The 19,570-nt window shown below is 49.5% G+C and overlaps 1 pseudogene across 1 annotated transcript; it reads left to right on the forward strand.

Moving 5' to 3' along the window:
• On the forward strand, positions 1 to 4,283 carry LOC147673234 (interferon-induced helicase C domain-containing protein 1 pseudogene; annotated as a pseudogene). Its single transcript, XR_015302580.1, has 2 exons — positions 1 to 1,296; positions 1,753 to 4,283. The product of XR_015302580.1 is annotated as an interferon-induced helicase C domain-containing protein 1 pseudogene (transcript).
• Positions 4,284 to 19,570: the final 15,287 nt, after the last annotated feature.

Raw genomic sequence — 19,570 nt, forward strand, 5'->3', positions numbered from 1 at the left:
GCCATACCTTCACCCTGAAGGTCGATCCTGCTCTGCAGCCTGAACACCTTGACTCTGAAGCATCTCCGGCTCCGCAGCCAGAAGAGAAGGCCTTCACCGGCACCGTAGCAGCAGCCTCGGCGGTACACAACTCCCTGGCAGAGCAGAGGGATGGCCGCCGCAGGAGAGGGCTACGAGGCAAACTTGGGCTTGATTGACTGTTTCCGTCATCGTTTGAAACATTTGATTAATGTGGGTCCTGTCCTGGATTATTTGGACTTCTTGAGTAAGGAAGAAAAGGACCTTATAAAGACCACAGAACAGAATAAGGGTAATATTGTGGCGGCTGACCTACTGCTCAAGACAATCGAGAAAGTGCCAGAGCCACAGAGCTGGTTCCCAACATTTGTCACAGCTTTGAAGTTAACAAAGTGCACCGCGGCCCTCCAGTACGTGGGTGATAGTGGCCTCCCATCTCCTTCTTTGGAGGCACAGAACGACGCCTTTAATGAGCTGCTGAACCTCGTGAGCCCCGAAATCATAGACAAGGTGACAATGGAACAAGTTGATGGCTGCCTCCAGGCAAACCTCTGCAACCAAGACGACTAAGAACAAATACAGGCAAAAAATACACAAATAGGGGCGAGGGAATGCGCAAGGGAATTGCTACGTAGAATAGTGGTGAAGCGTAACTGTTTTTCTCCATTTGTGGAGGTTTTAAGTAATACTGGCCTGGGCGACCTTGCTGAGGAGCTATCTAGATACACGGATGATGCTGAGGAAAGGAATGGAAAGAAGGACATCAATCATTTGAAGCTAGCACAAACTGAAACGGAAACTGATGGCAACACATCGTTGCTGGGATCTTTCGATGGCTCTGGGGTACTTTCAGAATGTAACGCCAGTTTGGTAGCAGCAAGTGAAAGCACTCTGAATGGAAGTCTTGAACAAAACGATGATCTTCAAAGCGACTCAGATCAAGAGGAAGGAGCAAGTAACAAGAGTTGTGCCTCGCCTGAACTCACCATCACCCTCCGCGGTTATCAAATGGAGGTTGCTCGGCCGGCCTTGCAAGGGGAGAATGTTATCATTTGTCTGCCTACAGGTAGTGGAAAAACCAGAGTGGCCGTGCACATAACCAAAGACCATCTGGACAAAAGAAAAAGGATTCAAATTCCTGGAAAAGTGATTGCACTTGTAAATAAGGTACCTCTGGTGGGACAGCATTACAGCAAAGAGTTCTATCCATACCTGAAGAAATGGTACAGTGTTACTAAATTAAGTGGTGACTCGCAACTAATGATCTCATTTCCTGAAGTTGTTTAAAAACATGACATAATTATATGCACACAAAAAAACGATGGATTTGGGCCCAGATCTTTGGACTGGGGTGAGTGTGTGACATTGATCCACATTCGGTCCATCACCTGTTGTTTTTGCATATTCCGCCCTAAGTGCGCTGAGGATGCCCAGACGTGGGTCCCAGGCACTCCACACCACTGGAGTCAAGCTAGCCGGGCTGATGAGAGGTGTTACCTCGAAACCGGTCCGGTCCTCGGATGCTTGATTCCGTTCTGGGAAGGACATGGCTTTTGTAGTTCGGACTGGACTGTTCCCATGGGGCACAGGGTCAGAGCTGATTTGCATATCGCCATTGTCTAACCCAGGGTGGTGTGGAGTGCAAAAAAACGATGGATTTGGGCCCAGATCTTTGGACTGGGGTGTGTGACATTGATCCACATTCGGTCCATCACCTGTTGTTTTTGCATAATTATATGCACAGCACAGATCCTTGAGAATTCGTTAAGCAAGGCAGGCACGGGTGAAGATGGTGTCGAGTTGTCAGACTTCTCCTTAATTATCATTGATGAATGTCACCACACCCAGAAGGAAGCGGTCTACAATAACATCATGATTCGATACATCAAACAAAAGATGAAAAATAAGAAACTAAACAAAGAAAACAGTGCACCAGTGCCTCTTCCTCAAATCCTGGGGCTCACAGCTTCACCAGGAGTTGGAGGTGCAAACTCAGTGCAAAGAGCTCAACAACATATTCTGAAAATCTGTGCAAACCTCGATGCCAACAGGATTATGACTGTGCAAGAGCATTCGGACCAACTGAAAGCTCAAGTAAAGGAGCCTTATAAAAAGGTTGAGATTCCAGACGAAACTCGAGAAAATCCGTTTCGAGATAAAATCATTGCAATGATGACGAAGATCCAGCAATATTCCGGCCTCGCTCCAACATCAGAGTTTGGAACTCAATCCTATGAGCAGTGGGCAGTGCAAAAGGAGAAGACTGCGGCCAAAGAGAAGAACCGCAAAGAGCGGGTCTGTGCCGAACACTTGAAGAAGTACAATGATGCCCTCTTAATTAACGATAACATACGAATGGTTGATGCTTACAACCATCTCAAAAACTTTTATGATGAAGAAAAGAAAAAGAAAATAGAGCTGTGTGAGGAAGATGGCGGCTCGGTTGAAAACCTAGATGAAACGGAAAATTTCTAATTGAATTATTTTGTGGGAGCGAGAAAGAGCTGTTGACTGTAGCTGCAAAACCAGAATACGAAAATGAAAACCCCACAACATTGAGGAGAAGAATTATGGAGGAATTTACAAAGAAAAAAGAAGCCAGGGGGATTATCTTCACAAAGACTCGGCAGATTACTTTCGCCTTGTTGCAATGGATCACTGAAAATAAACGTTTGAAGAAGTAGGAGTGAAGGCAGACTACATTATTGGAGCAGGAAGCACTAGCGAATTCAAACCCATGACTCAAAATAAGCAAAAAGAAGTAATCCACAAATTCAGCGTTGGCAAAGTAAATCTCCTGGTTGCTACTAACGTGGCTGAGGAAGGTCTGGATATTAAAGAGTGTAATCTTCTTATCCGCTATGAAACTGTGACCAACGAAATCGCCATGGTGCAGGCCCGTGGTCGAGCCCGAGCTGATGACAGCATCTATGTTCTGGTGGCCTCCAGTAGATCTGGGGTTCAAGACCGGGAAAGCGTCAATGAATGTCGTGAACAAATGATGTACACAGCCATTCAAAATGTTCAAAAAATGTCCTCAGAGGACTACAAACGCAAGATCCAAGAGTTTCAAGTGCAATCAGTCATGGAAAAAAAAATGAAGACAAAGAAAAAGAACTGCAAAAAATACCATGAAAATCCTTCAATGGTGTCTTTTCATTGCAGGAGGTGTAATGTATTGGTGTGTACGGGACAAGAAATCCAGGTGATTGAAAACATGCATCATGTTATTGCCAATCCAGAGTTCAAAAATAAGTACTTAAAACGAGAGACTAAAACAGAGCAAGAAAAGTCGGCTGACTATCAAACAAACGGCGAAATCATCTGTAAAGAATGTTCACAGCAGTGGGGAACCATGATGGTCCACCACGGCCTGGATCTGCCGTGTCTAAAAATTGGAAACTGTGTGGTAGACTTTAAGGATAATAAAAACTCAAGACAAATTTATAAAAAATGGGGTGAGTTGCAAATCAAGTTTCCACAATTCGACATTGGAGAAATGGACTTTGATGATGACGATGATTAATTTTTAAAGACTATAAAAGGAAGGCCTTACCTATGACCATTATACCTGTTAACATTTGTTATCCAGTGTCTAAATTGCAAAATTAAGACGAGGAACCATTCCTAATGTATATGATCAAGAGGGTTATAAGGTAAAGTATTACATTTCAGGGATCCTTTTAAAGTTTTATAGGGTACAGCAGGGGCATAAGTATTTAGTTCAGGGTTGTGTCGTTCAGAGCACTCTAATAGAGAAGAAAAATGTATTAATTTCCATTTTTGATCAGCTAATAAAAAGTAATACTTATATTACAAGTCATTTTGTGTTCGTATACAGAATGTGAGAGAATGTCAAGCTGTGAGTGACTGTAAATGTATGTATTGCACGCATTTGCCTCTAAAGGAGTGTAATAAATGTCAGTGTTTAGTGGAGAAGAGGTAGAAGAATATTTTAAAAAAATATTTAAGTATCGCCATTTATAGTCTTTTCTATCCCTCGCCGGATTTCTTTGACACTCCTCACCTACCCACTTAAACTATCGAAATGATTTTGGTTAATATCCTTTAACTGTTACCTGCTTTGAAGCCTAATACACGTGTCTCTTTGTTGGGTGTCCTTACTAGCCACAAAAAACTTGCTGGCCTTGTAAAGCATATTGCACACACTTTCTCAATGAACTACTTCATAATTTTAATCTATTCTCATAACAGTATTTTACATATGTATTTTATGGAGTAGGAGGTTTAATTAAATGCTAAAAAATGTTTACTGTGGGGGGCGTGGCTTCGAGGGCGAAGATGGCGGACGCGGCTCTGTAGAGCTCCTGCCGGCCCGATCTTTATCCGCTAACTTATCCTGGCCCTACCTCCTCTTTCCCCATCTCATCTAGTGCAGGAGTTTGCTGGAGTCCGGCGGATCCCAGTGGTATGCTTCTTTGAGCTCCGGACGCCCGCTGGCGTGACCATCGAGGGCCGTCCATCCTGGGCCTACTTGCCGCGTGGCGAGCCGGGGCCTCGATGTCTTGCCTGCCCGCTGGGGCGCCCTGAGGCCGGCCAGGCATCATCCATCTTAGCCCGCGCCGTCGGGGCGGAGTCACTGGAGCTGAGGACTGGGGCTCGTGACCGTGCACTGTGGAGTGGGGACCTGGCACGTCGATGGTGTGGGCCAGAAGTGTACCCCGATCAACCCGCCCTGACTCTCTCGTGGGGCTGCGGCGTGTCCGGAGACGGAGGACCGGGTGGCGCCGGTCCAGCGATCCAGCGTTGAGCCCTCGCCTGGTGGTCCCGGCGCCTTGGTGGTAAAGGAGCCCCCCCACTCCGGGGTCTGCACCATCTCCCGGCGAAGTGGGGCGAGCTACACCCGCGTTCATCCCGCCTGCTGCTTGCTTCTGTGAGGTGACCCATAGCGGATACTTTCCACCGGACTGCCCCACCGGCGGCCATGACGAGAGGCAGAGGCGGCCTCACCGCGGCCACAACGGGACCCATCGACAAGTTCACCGGCCCAGGGAATGGTGCTGGGGCGTCCGCAGGAAGTCAGACGACAGGCCCGGACAATGCAGCGCTGCTCACGGCCATCACGCAATCCCGTGACATGTTGGACGCGAAGATCCGCGCGGTGGGCGCCGACGTGATGTTGCTGCGCCAAGACCTCCGCAATGCGGTTGCTCGCATCACAGAGACAGAATCCAGGGTCACGACGGTGGAGGGCGATGTAGATGCCCTGAAGAAGAGGGTCGCCGACCTGGAACAGACGCAGCGGGCCTAGCGCACCGGGTGGAGGACGCTGAAGGGCGGGCACGGCCAAATAACCTACGCTTTGTGGGCTTTCCGGAGGGATGCGAGAAGGGGCCTATGGACGTGTTCCTTTCCCGATGGCTGGAGAGCTGGCTGCCCCCGGACGTCCTGTCAAGCTGTTTTGTGGTGGAACGAGCCCACCGGGCCCTGACACAGAAGCCTCCGGCTGGGGAGCGGCCTCGCCCGATCATAGCCCGGATCCTGAACTACCTCGATAGAGATGTCATCCTTCGGGAGGCGAGGCTCAAGGACACCCTACTGTTCGATAATTGCAAAATTATGATCTTCCCGGACTATACAGAGTTGGTTCAACAGCAGCGGCACTCCTTTCTGGCGGCCAAGGCTAGGCTCCGGGGCCTCAAACTCCAATACTCGTTGCTGTATCCGGCCCGCCTCCGTGTCATTTATAATTCGAGGACCCACTTCTTCGACACCCCGGAGGCTGTCTTTGCCTGGACTGACGAGGCGGTTAGGCTTCGCCCACATGTTCAGCCGGGGCTCCACTCCGGCTCTTCCCGCAGTTCATCTCAGGAGCGGGGCGATCAACGGGCCAAGGGGAAGCGGCACCGCAAGTCCCGATCGAGGCGGAGATCCCTGTCTCGGGACCCTCTTTTGGGGGACACACAGCCAGAGACGGATCATTCTGGCGGGGGGTCGTGACTCCTATCCATTGTCCCTTGACCTGCACATCTCTGTTGGGGCCACCTGCTGCGACGGCGGATTGCTGCACGACGGTCCGATCCGGGTCTGGTGCAGTATTACCTGGCCTTTACAGGCTTAGCTGGGACTCCTGTGGACAAATGCACTGTATTTTGTGATGTTATTACTGATGCTTATTGATGGGGGGGGAGGGTGGGGCACGTGTTGTGGGCTGCCTCCTGTTGGGGTTGGGGAGGTTTTTGGGTGTGTGCTCGGTGGGTACTGAGGGGTTAAGTGGGATCCATTGGCATGCCTAGCTTCTGGTGCTCTGTTTTGTGCCTGAACTACCGTATGCCGCGACAGGTACTTCATTGTTTCTTGAGGTATTGGGGTGGGCGTGGGGGGTCTGGGATGGTTTGGTGGCGTGTTGGGGGGGTTGGCATTGTGGGAGATAGGGGTATTGGGGTACTGTTCGTTGGGGTGCAAGTGATCTTTCTGACCTGTGCTACTGTGGGGTTTGGGGCCTGGGCCGGGGGCCGGGGAGTGTGGGGTTGGATGAGTCGTGATGATGGCTGACGTCCCTCGCTTGGCGCCTACTGGCGCCTCTATGCATATTCTTAGCTGGAATGTCCGGGGTCTCTTGGATAAGATAGAACGGGGGGCTGTACTTCGCTGGGCCAAAAGGGATCTTGCTGATGTGCTCATGCTCCAGGAAACACACATGCTAGGTACGAAGGCCCTCAGTCTCCAGCGCTTTGGCTTCCACCAGGTGTTCCATGCCGGGTTTGCCAGGGGTTCCAGGGGGGTGGCCATTCTTATCCATAGGCGCCTGGCGTACACTCACGAACGTCAATGGCTCGACCCTCAGGGGCGCTTTGTGTTTCTCCAAGGGAAGGTTGGTGCGGAGCCTGTGGTGTTTGGGTGTGTGTATGCTCCCCCCCCCCTGCAATGGGCCTTGGCTGAGCGGTTATTTGCTTTATGGGCTGAACTCCCTGATTCCTTGGCGGCGATTGGAACGATGTTGTGAATGTGGCTGTGGACCGGCAGCGGAGGCCTGGGGTGGCACCTGTCCCCCCTCCTACGCGGTTGGGCGCTATGTTGGATGTGCTGGGGTGGGCAGATGTATGGAGGCATCTACATGCAGAGCGCCGCGAGTACACATACGTCTCTGCGGTTCATGGCTCCCTTTCGCGCCTCGACTAAATCTTCGTCCCGAGGGCCTACCTTGCCAGAGTGAAGGGGGCGGCAATATGGCCTCGCGGGCTCTCCGACCATTCCCCGGTGGCGGTCCAGATAGACCTGCATAGACCGCGCCAGCCCTTCCGGTGGCGGATGTCCACGTGGCATCTGCAGCGACCTGACTATTCCCAGCATCTTCGTGGCGCTATTGCCCAGTACTGGCAGGATAATCTCGATGTGGGGGTGGACGCGGTGACTGTCTGGGAAGCCATGAAACCGACACTGCGGGGTATTGATCTGGCTTGGTGCGCGTCGGCTCGCCGGGCTCGGCTGGAGGGCATAGCCGCGGCGGCGGAGCGGGTGGAAGACCTAGAGGCTCGCCACAGAGATGCGGCGGATGACACCACCCTACGACTGCTCCTGCAGGCGCAGCAAACACACTCGTCGATCTTGTTAAATGAAGCTCGTCGGGCGTGGCTGGCCACCCGTAGCCGGGTATATCAATGGGGCGACAAATCATGTAAGATGCTCCATCGGCTCTGTCAACAAACCCTGCAGCCCCTTACGCTCCCAGGCCTCGTGGATGCTGCGGGCGTGGCTATTACGGACCCGGCCACCCTTGCTGCGAGCTTTGCGCACTATTATAGGTGTCAATATGCCTCCCGGGAAACTCTTGCCCCTGCTGCCATCGCAGACTATCTTACATCGGTCCCCCTGGCTGCTGTGTCTGATGAGGTGCGTGATACTCTCGATCTCCCCCTGACAGCTGAGGAACTTGGAGACGCGCTGGGTCAGTTGAATGTGGGCAAAGCACCTGGACCAAGCGGCTTCCCTAGTGAATTCTATAGAAAATTCCATCTGCAGCTCGGGCCGCATTACCTGCGCGCATTGGAGCTGGCACGCGAGCAGGGCCGCCTCCCACCGGACTGGCGGCATGCCGAGATCGTTGTGTTCCAAAAGCCGGGAAGGCCCCCAGACCTTCATGACTCCTACCGGCCTATCTCCCTTATTAACTTTGAGGCCAAGCTTTTGGCCAAAGCGCTCGCGAATCGCCTGCTTCCCCACGTCACTGCTCTTGTTCATCCTGATCAGGCTGGCTTTATGCCACGCCGGGCGACGCGGCACAACATACGGCGGGCGCAGGCAGCGATTGATGCTATCGGTGCTTCAGAGGAGCAGGCGGCGTTGTTGCTGGCCGACATTGACAGCGCCTTCGATTCAGTCAGCTGGACCTTCCTCTTCACCCTTCTGCCGCTGCTGAACCTCGGCCCGGTCTTCGTCTCATACGTACGCTTGCTCTACACGGAGGTTACTGCCTCGGTGCGGATCTCGGGGGCGGCCTCGGCACGATTCCCGGTGACCCGGGGCACACGTCAGGGGTGCCTGCTTTGCCCCTATCTGTTTGCGCTGGCCATGGAGCCGCTTGCTGCCAGGGTCCGCGCTGATGCGCTGTATCGGGGCTTCGTCTGGGGCGTGGACCGCACGGACCGCATCGCCTTATATGCGGACGATGTCCTGTTCTTTATGACCGACCTTCGAAATACGGGCCCTCGAGTTCTGGAGTTGATGCAGGGCTTTGGCCAAGCGTCGGGACTCTTTCTTAACCCGCGCAAGTCGACTCTTTGGGTGCTGGGCGGTGGTGTGGTGGACTTTCCATGGGCTGCGTCCCTTCGGATAGCAGTGGAGGGAGTGAAATACCTGGGAGTTTTCCTCTCTGCCTCGCCCGCGGAGGCGTGGGGCCGGAACATACAGCCGGTCTGGGACCGGATCCAGCTGGACATCAAAACGTGGATGCGTATGCCTCTTAACATTTATGGTCGGTCGGCCATTTTCAAAATGGTGGCCTTACCCCGTCTCCTTTACCAGCTGCAGAATCACCCCTACCCGATTGATCCGCAGTGGTTTTGCAGTGTTGATTCGGTGCTGGGCAGGTTCTTGTGGGCTGGAGGTGCCTCCAGAGTGGCGCTCCGTACCTGCTTCCTCTCTACTTACTGCGGCGGCTTGGCTACCGCGGATATGCTGTCCTACTATCAGGCCTCCCATCTCCTGGTGCTCAATGAGTGGTGGTATGGGGACTGCTGTGACCCGGCCTATGCCCTAGAGCACTATCTGATGGGCGACGCCTCCCTTCACACACTGCTGTATTCGGCCAAGAGGAGACGGTTGCTCCCGCGTGTTACCCAGACAGTGTTTGCTGTCTGGCGGAGGGCCCTGCACCGCATGGGATGGTGGGGTAAACTTACGGTGGAGACTCCGCTGTGGCGTAATGGGCTGCTGCCGGCGCTGGCGTCGCTGCAGGGCTTCGATGGCTGGGACGCAATAGGGGTTTCGTCCTTGGGGCATGTCCTCTCCGGCACCACTCTTAAATCCTTTCAGGAACTCAGCACTGAGTTTGGCATGCCCAGGTCCCAGTTCTTTCGCTACCTCCAATTTCGCCACGCTCTTACTCCTAGCCTGGTAGCGCTGGAGCAGCTCCCAGACTTCAGTCCCATAGAGACAAAGCTGTTTATGGGTGACTTGGGTGACAAAAAAGTCTCCCAGATCTACCGCTCCTTGGTTACACACTGCTCCCCCTCGCTCGCAACACTGAAGGCCTTGTGGGAGGCCGATGTCGGCCCCTTGGACGACGACGACTGGCGCGAGGCCCTTGAATCCCCCCGGGGGACTGCCATTGCAGTCCGCCTCCGCTTTATTCAATTCAAATATCTGCATCGTGCCTATTTCACGAGGGAGCGTCTGTGGCGGGCGGGTCTGATTGCATCCCCGGAGTGCCTGAGGTGTGGTTCGGAAAGGGGCACCCTCCTTCATACTGTGTGGTCTTGTGAGCGGTTGACTCGGTTTTGGGCCGGGGTTTGGGATTGCCTGTCCGAGGTGCTGGGGTGGGCTCTGCCCCGTACGCCTAGGTTGGGCCTTCTGCACGTTTTAGAAAATATTGGGGGCAACATCTACAAGCGCCACCTGTTACTGCTGGGGCTGGTGGTGGCAAAGAGGGACCTGGCGCAGGCCTGGAAGAGCGAGCGAGCCCCTCCTCTCGGTGCCTGGAAGGCGGGCCTGGACTTCACCATGGGACTGGAACAGCCGGTTTTCGAGGCTCGGGGATGTCCCCGCAAGCATTTCAAAATATGGAAACGGTGGGCGGACTATAGGGGCTTGCCCCTCGACCCTCCTATGGACATGGACGATGCATTGCCTCAAGATGTGGACCCTGCACCTTAGGCCGTTGGCCTGCTCCACCTATGTACATCTTCTCTTATGGTTGACTTACGATCACGTGCACAGGGTTAGGGTGGGATAAGGGGTGGGCGGTAGATGGGATTGGGGGGAGTTTTTGGGGTAGTTGGGTGGGATTGTTTCCTTTGTTTCTTCTTTTTGGAATTTTGCTACATACGTGGGGGTTCGATGCTATGCCATTAATGTGCCTTTCATGCTCACTGTTGACAGTCTCCTCCTGATTGTGGAGGACTGTGCTTACACTTGATTGAACCTCTAATAAAAATGGTTTTGAAAAAAATGTTTACTGTGATGTGGTAATGACTACAGTGCCTTCAAATGCTAGCCATTCAACCACATGATATTTACATCTGTGCTTTGTAGAGTGTTACCTGTCTCAGCTTTGTGATTTCTTAGCACAGGAAATGCATATGGCTTCTATTGTCACTGCCCCTTTCCCCAGTGAATTCATTATTTCCTTCACAGGTAGTTATCACTGCCCCCACTACTGGTGATCATTATCTCCCCCGCCCCAACGACCACCACTGGATGTTCATCATTTTCCTTCTGCACCATTGTCACTGCAAATTCCTTTTCTTTCCAACCCTTCATTTTGGCCATCTTTGTCCCCCACACTGTAGTAACCAGTGCCTTCCACCAATATCAGCAGTCCTCTCACTGTGAGCACTATTGCCTCGACTGCTGCAGGTATTAATTGGCCAGCCCACTGCGGGCATCAGTACCACACCTGGTGGTCAATGCAAGCCTCACTGGGATCCTTGTTGCCCTAGACTAGGCTTCTCCAATGAGTAGCTCGTGAGCTACTGGCAGCTCCCCAGCTCCCTGTAAATAGCTCTCCTGTGTGCAGTCCAGCCTACTAAATCGGAAGCTTTTGCTTGAGTGAATTAATATACGTATGCCAAAATTGAGGGTGTATATTCGAGACACATGTTTATTTTCAGAGCTCAGTAGCCAACATTTGGAGAAAAATGGCTGAATTCCCAAAATATATTTAAAGCTGATATTTGAGGTATACATCATGTGCCATTGGAGATATTTTTAAAAATGATAATAATACCTTGGTGCCAGAGGCTTTGCAGCTATGGTTGTTGTACATTGCCCATCTAGAGGCATTCCATATTGACTAAACCTTTTTAACATTAGTTCGGGCAACGATATCTGATACACTGAAGTGATCTCTTCTTGTAATGTCGCATATAGCAGCCACTGATGTAATCTTGTCTAGTACGTCACTATTACAACTCTTGTAATATTAGTAGCTCTTGATGAGTTTCTTTGAACATAAGTAGCTCTTATTTCAGAAAAGGTTGACAACCCCAGCCCTACAGCATGTGATCATTACTATAAAAAAAACAGCAGTCTTTGCTTGACAAGCCTCACAGTGACCATCACTGGCCCTTCTCCCGCTGCGGTCATTAGAGCCCTTCCCCAGTCGGATCATCACTGCCCATAGAACTGTATTTATTACGTCTGCGGCCACCGGATGTTTATCAATGTCAGTGGGATTCTGGAAAAAAGAATTCCCAAATCAATAAAGCTCCTTGAACAATTAAGTGATCTTTGCCTTTCACCAGCTGGTCAGGAGGCCAGGTCAAGTCGCTGACATCCTATCCGTCTTCTATATGTTCCTCAAACTAATGTTTCTCCCTCATCATCTTGATGGCTGGTGATATTTTGTCTGGCTTCTTCAGTGTGTCTAAAACTTGGGCCCTGGGCAGTGGTCCTCACAATATGACTAATCATTCAAAACTTGTTTATTCAAGCTCAGACACTGTATCCAATTTGGGAAGTGAGAGTTTTGCTTTAGTGTACATGCCCTAAGAAACCATTGACTCTGGTCACCTCGAAGAAATTTGCTGTCTCTTTCCTCCCCAAAAACATTTACTGTGTCCCCCTCTGATTTTCTCCTATGGTCTCTCGCGTGGTCAGATGACATCTGACATCCACACTCGTTGTTTACGTGTAAAGTATGAATAAAAGAAACTGCGATTTGGAAGCACGTGTGCATGAAAGTTGGCTTGGGTGAGTGACCGAGGCCACACATGCCCTGAGCACCAATATAACTTTGAGCATGCTTTGCAAAACGTTCAGATTTTTTATCCTATAAGGAGGACCAGATGGGTGCAGTAGTACTGTGTGGCAGTTTGTTGATTACTTTTACCTTGTCTCACTCCTGCCACTGCCACCCTTACTTATAGGCCCTCTCACCACTTCCTGCCATTCCTTCTTGCACGTTAAAGCTGCAGAATTCCAGTTTTCCCTATATTAAAGGTGAACTCCAGCAGTTTTCAAAACCTAAAATGAACATTAGGTTCTTAAAAATCCTCAATTTCTGTTATTAAGCTCCGCATTTCACCCTAATCCTGTCTTAGTGTTGACAGGCGAGGGAGGCTGCTTGATTCCACTGGACCTAAGCTGCCTTGTGACCGGTGTATATTCTCCTGAGACTGGGGGAACCACATTGATCCCCTACCTGAGCAGTGAGGAGAACTCGACCCCAATTTGTTTATCTACCCACCTAATTTTACCTGCTGTAATCTGACCGTTATATGTAAAAATTGGCTTATAAGTAGCCAATAGGTGATACATGTGGCACTGTAGAGAACAAACAATAGGCTAAGTGTCTCCTTGGGGCCACATTTTGACCAAACGCAGCCCTGGCAAATTTTGTCAGATATTCCCTCATACGGCACATAGCGAACAGGCGTAGCGAGCGAGTGTGACCACTGCACAGGTAGACTGGGTAGGTTCTCACACCAAGAAACGTTTGGGGGAAAAAATTGCATATCGTGCTTTTACAATGCATTTTCTATTAAAGAACCTTGCCCAATTATTGAACAGAGGGATTGAGATTGGAGACATTGCTGCATTGCTCAATGAATGAATAGTTGGATGGGTGAGGAGTGGGAAGATGAATTACTTCAAGAATGATGACCATGATTAACAACATTTAGCTACATAGATTAAAAGGTCATAAAGCACTGACCAGGGCCTGGTGCTTTGGTTTTTATTGTAGATTCTGCATTATAATATTTTTATTAATATTTTATTTGAGAAGTTTTATATAGCGCGAACATGACCTATCAGGGTATCAGAGCGCTGTACAAACAGACAAAGTCATACATATAGAGTAAAAAAGCAATCATGAATAAGCCATTAACAAAACAAATGTAATGTAACAAGCGCTTGGGTAGAATCAGGGCCAAGAGGTGTATACATGAAAAAAGTCCAGCTGAGTTCCTCAGGTTTTTTTATTGAAGTAATTTGTCCATCTTGAGCCTTTCACTTCTTTCTTGAAGATCACCTCCCCCAAACACTACCACCACCAATCTATGTTAGACAAAGAGTTAACCATGTAGTTGCTGAACTACACAATGTGCAACCAAGAAAACCTGTATTCAACTTAACCACATTTTGTGATGCTAGGCAATTCATTTTTCTCTCAGTGAATCCTTTTCCCTCCTCATCACATGAGACCACCTTGAAATATATCAGTTTATTGTGTGCACTGAACAAAAATAAGACTATGATGTTACCCTATCTGTAGGAATTCCCTTGGCTACGCACAGGCTGGCAAACAACAACTGACTTTACTCTTGGTGCACTGAAAGCAACAAAACCTGCCCCACCAGCAGAAAACCTGCCCACCAACTTCAAAGTCTAACAGTCTGGGCTTGGGTATCAAGCGGCATCTTTGATGATGAATACCACCAGGACCATGCACTCCTGCAGACGGCCTAGAAATAGAAATAGGACTGCCTTAGGCAGACATTGCTCCCAAGGAAGAACGCAACAAGATGAGAACCCGTGAGGGGGACGCAACAGAAAAAAATAACCACTTAAAAGAGGAACCTTGGGGGAGCTTAATACCGGTAAAGCCCCGGGGCCTAATGGGTTCCCAAGTGAGTTTTTTAAACGATATCATCTCCAGCTGGGGCCCCCCTACAGGGCTGCCCTGGAAGCGGCGAGAGAAGATGGCCTCCTGCCAGCAGACTGGAGGCATGCTGAGATTGTAGTGTTCTGCAAACCTGGACGGCCCCCGGACCGCCACGAGTCCTACCGTCCAATCTCCCTTTTAGATATAGAGGCCAAAATCCTGGCCAAGGCCCTTGCAAATCGACTACTTCCGTATATCACGGACCTAATCCACCCAGACCAGGCCGGCTTTATGCCCCAAAGAGCGACGAGGCACAACATTAGGCGCGCGCACGTGGCAGTAGAGGCGATGAGTAGGACAGGGGATCAAGCGGCGCTGCTAGTGGCAGATATTGACAAGGCCTTTGACTCCCTGAGCTGGACCTATCTATTCGCGGACCTTCCGCGTCTAAATCTAGGGCCGCATTTTGTGTCTTATATTCGGCTGCTATACACCGACCTGACGGCCACGGTGAGAGTGGGGGGAGAGTCATCGGCGGCCTTCCCAATAGGGCGGGGTACCCGACAGGGGTGCCCCCTCTCGCCGTACCTGTTCGCCCTGGCTATGGAGCCGTTACCTGCATGGGTCCGATTAGATGCGCAGCTGCGGGGCTTTGAGTGGGAGGCAGGACCTTCGGATAGAATCGCATTATATGCGGATGATGTTCTGTTCTTCCTTACGAATGTGAATCGGTCCGGGCCGCGGGTCCTTGAGATTATGAGAATTTTTGGGGAAGTATCGGGACTATACCTGAATCTACGGAAGTCCACGCTTTGGATGCTGGGCGATTGCTCCGGGATAGGGACGTGGGCATCGGTGCTGCAGATGGCGGCTGGGGGTCTCAAATACCTAGGGGTGTTTTTGACGGCCTCGCCGGCTATTGCTTGGGAACGTAATATCGTTCCGGTGTGGGACAAAGTACAACAGGAGATGAAATGCTGGTCCTGTATGCCCCTCAATATTTACGGCAGGTCAGCTATATTTAAGATGGTTGCCCTCCCCCACATGCTATTCCAGCTACAGAATCACCCGTACCCGATCCAATCGCAATGGTTCAAACAGGTTAACTCCGCTCTAGGCCAATTTTTATGGGCCGGGGGAGCGTCGAGAGTGGCCTTACGTACCTGTTTTTTGTCTACATATTGTGGGGGATTGGCGACGTCAGATATGTTGTCATATTACCAAGCATAAATTAATTACACATAACTCAACTCCCGGGGAGGGAGAGAGAGGGGGTCCTAGGGAAAATATTTAGAGACCCATCCAGTTTCAATCCCCAATCCTACAAATAAACACCAAAAGGAAACTGGAGGTCTAATAAGAAAATCTACACAGAACAAATGATAGGAGCAGGACTCACACTAGATCATTAACTATCAATGATAGTGAAAGAATGATGACGCAAATGCGACTTCATGTCAGAAGAAACCCTGAGGAGGGCAGAAAAGTAAGGATTCCCATCAACTGCCCTTGTTGGCCAGTGTCATCATATGGAAAACCAAAGTAAACCCTGTCACCTCAGCTCTTCTGGCACCGAGCCAAACGCTGGTAGACTAGGCGTGTTGAAGACAAGGATAGAAAAATGCAGTGCAAGAGTGAAAGTGTATGTGAATTAAAAAAGTGTGAAATGGCCCCTCGGGAGCTGACCCCGGGGACCCCGTTACGTAAACCACCAGGGCTACCGCCACTCAGACACTCACCTTTCCTGGCGGATCAGTCGGCAACAGCGTCCGTGACAACAAAAACCCCTCCCTTCTCTGTTTTGCAGGAACCAACCCAGAGAAGCCGAGACCCGGAAACACAACCGCCTGACCCCGGAAGTCCCGCCTCCCCACCGCCGGCAACTGACAGAAAAGACGGAAGCGGGAGAGCAGATGCCGTCGGAAGATCGTGGCAGGAGATTGCGACTAGAGCGGAGGAAGAGAACAGAGAGACCGAATAAGTAGACGAGTGGTGTGAGGCTTGGTGGAGTCCCCAGGAGGAAGCTGAAGAGCGGCCGCAACTCACCCGGAGAGTTGCGGCGGAGCGCGTGAGTAACACCTAGCCTCTTTGTTGCCCCTTTAGTGCCTGTATATAGAGTAGAGTGTTTTCTTCTTACCCAGCACTGCTTAGACACGTTAACCTTGCTAGCCCACTGTAAATCGATGTAAAGCACCTTTATGTAAATAGCCCGAATTACTAACCATCCTTCCCCAACACTTATCACGCTGCTGCTCAGCACCTTCATCTTCGCCCATACCCCAGTTGTCCTAAAAACCCCTTCCCTTCTTCCCTCACGGTACGTTTCAATTCCCTCACGAACCGGTGATTGGTGGAGGTACTACTGTTCCCAGTACGGTGGGACTAACGGCTCCTTTGTCTGTCTCCTCTTACTGCCCTCCGGAGAACTCCCCAGCACGGAGCGGATCTGCATCCCAAGACCCGGACTTTCACCCAAGACCCGGACCTTCAGCCAAGGCCAAGACTTCCCCGCCCCCTCACCTTGTTTGGACTATGCATCCAAGACTCTCCCTGTTCGAAATAAAAACCCACTATTGCACGCTATATCCGGCCTCCTTGCCTGATTTTCCAGCCTGTCGACCGCCCACAACCACAAAAAGATACATCAGTGGTCCCAGATACCTTTATTGATGACCACTGGTGGACTTATTAAAAAAAATTTAGAGTGTCGGTTTTGAATTAATCAACCGAAAATGGTCTACTAGTTTCAGCCGTGGCGGGTTACAGAACCCCGGCTTTCTTCAGGACCTCGTTAGTATAGCTACTGCATAAAGTGCAATTTTGAAAAAAACAGTGGTAACAAAACAGCAAAAAATCACAATGTTAATACATGTGACCAATCACGATACCTCTATACAGGAAAGATGATAATTCATATATATAGGGATAAAAACAAGCACTGGCGTTGCCAATAGGTCTCGCAGTAGGAAAGTTGGAGCTATTGGTTTTGTAAATGACAAAGCCCTTTATGTTTTTAAAATGAAAACAAAAATAAAAGGCATTGTTATTTGCAATTGTAATAGCTTCAACTTTCCTACTGCGAGACCTCTTGGCAACGCCAGTGCTTGTTTAATTTACCCAAAGCCCTTGAATGTGGCAGAGGACATTGATTGGGCTGTTAAGGGTGTCAAGAGAGAGATTTTGGATTCCGAATTATCTTGTACTCTTTTCACTGGAAATTGTCTGGATGAATTGAGGAGATTGGAGGACAGTAAATGTGCTTTTAAGAAGGGCTCAAATATTGTGACCTACGCTTGGTCATCTCTGTGATTATGTGTAGGCTCAGTGCTTTTAGTTGCCCCGATCTGCAGGTGGTTCCACCTCTCTTGGGAAGGATGGAGGTTCTGTTTGCTGAATGTATTTGTATGTGTGTCGGCCACTGTACGAAGAGGGAGGAATCTAGGGCCAGATGTAGGTAATCCCAATTTACCTATTCTTAAACACCGAATTTTACCGATTCAGTATTTAAGAATAGGTATATGGGCTGTAGATACATTTTCGGTAAAAATTACCGAATTAGTAGGATTCGGTAATTAAGAATCGGTATTTACCGATTCGGTAATTCCTATTCATTTCTTTGGGCCTGGAGGCCCATAGGAATCAATGGGAAGCCATTTAATATTACCGATTCGGTAAATACCGAATCGGTAATAGGGGGAACTCATGCAAGGGTGGCAGGGTGTCACATTGACACCCTGTTGCACCCCTGAATAGTGCATGGGTGCACATGTGGCACACATACATGCCCTAAGGGAATGTATGTCTGCCACATGGCACAGTAAAAAAAGCACAAATTTGCTTTTTTTAAAGGTTTTCAATGTACCACCAACCTTTATTTGGTGGTAAATACCGAATCCTTACCTGTGCAATGCACTCATTTGAGTGCTCCCTACATTTCAGATTCGGTAATTTACTGATTCGGAATTTTAAGGAATCGGTAATTTACCGATTCCTTAAATTACCGATTCAGTAAATTACCGAATAGGTAAATTACCGAATCTGAAATATAGCCACCTACATCCCAAATGCCCAATATTGGTCGGTAACGGCCCAAATTCGGTAATTTCGGCCGTTAACGACCGGTATTGGGCCACCTACATCTGGCCCCTGGTGTCTAGTGGCAGTGTTGAGTGATTGGATTTGCTGTGATTCATTATGCTCCGCTGTCCTTTTGCTGTCTTCCTGTGGTGATGGGCAGTCATGGTTGCCACCACCGCCTCATTCCGCTGTGTTTTTTCTAAGGGGGGGAGCGATGAATTAAGAATTTCACCGTCTCACCTTATCTGTCGAGCCATTATTTAACATTTTTCATCTCGAACTTTCAATAGAAGGCGAATTTCTAAAACCATATAGCAAGAGGCCACCATTGCCTCATAATAAAACTCAATTCTCATCATGGCCCCGGTTACTTGGATGGCATTTGAGCCATTATATTTCTCTTTCCAGAAGTCTGCAGTGGTTATGGTGAGGCGTGGACACATCTCTGAATGTGCTTTACATCCAGCTTATTAGCATGTTTGTAATGGAGACCCCTCCCCCATCTCTGGGGCTTCAGCAGAGTCAGCACAAAGTGCTTTGACAGAATTGGATCACCACTCAACAACGTCACTTCCGATGGAAGATGCTAACCTGTATTCAGTTCTAAGAAAAACTCGTGTTTTTTATTTGTTAATGTTCACTTTAGTTGACACCATGAACCGCCCAAAAAATTACAGTTTGATTCTTGTTTATCCATTGTTAATTACAATGGCATTATAGGGTAGGCGAATGTTTGTTGGTACAGATGTTCTAATTTAGGTTTAACTGCAGGGTGGATAATATCTAGGAAGTTGATAAAACAATCAAAGTGTATATTTTGACAGGGTCAGAACGTGGCTCAGGTTTAAAAGAATTTTAATTGAAAATGCAGAGAGAAGGAGGGAAAGTAGTGGAAAAATAAATTTACAAAGAAGAGAAAACAGCACATTTCTGTAGGGAGGAGGCATGAGTAGGTTTCTTACCACTCTCCAGGTGACTCTGCTGCCACACCCCACAAGCTCCTGTCCAGCAGTGCCACTGGCAGGGGTCTAGAGAGCACCATCTTTACAAACCAAGAATTTGTTCACGTCACAAAATACTTTCAGACGCTTAGTAGGAGAGACTGTTACCCGTGTCTTTTGTTCCTTCGAAGGTACAATTCCAGTTGGTGTAGTCTACACCTGATCTGTAGACCAGGCTCGGACTCGCGTCCTTCCTATATACACTGGTGATACAATAGGTACTTGGTCTACGTTGCCTTAAGAATAT

This window comes from Lissotriton vulgaris, chromosome 12 (genome assembly GCF_964263255.1).
Source record: "Lissotriton vulgaris chromosome 12, aLisVul1.2, whole genome shotgun sequence".
Lineage (NCBI taxonomy): Eukaryota > Metazoa > Chordata > Amphibia > Caudata > Salamandridae > Lissotriton > Lissotriton vulgaris.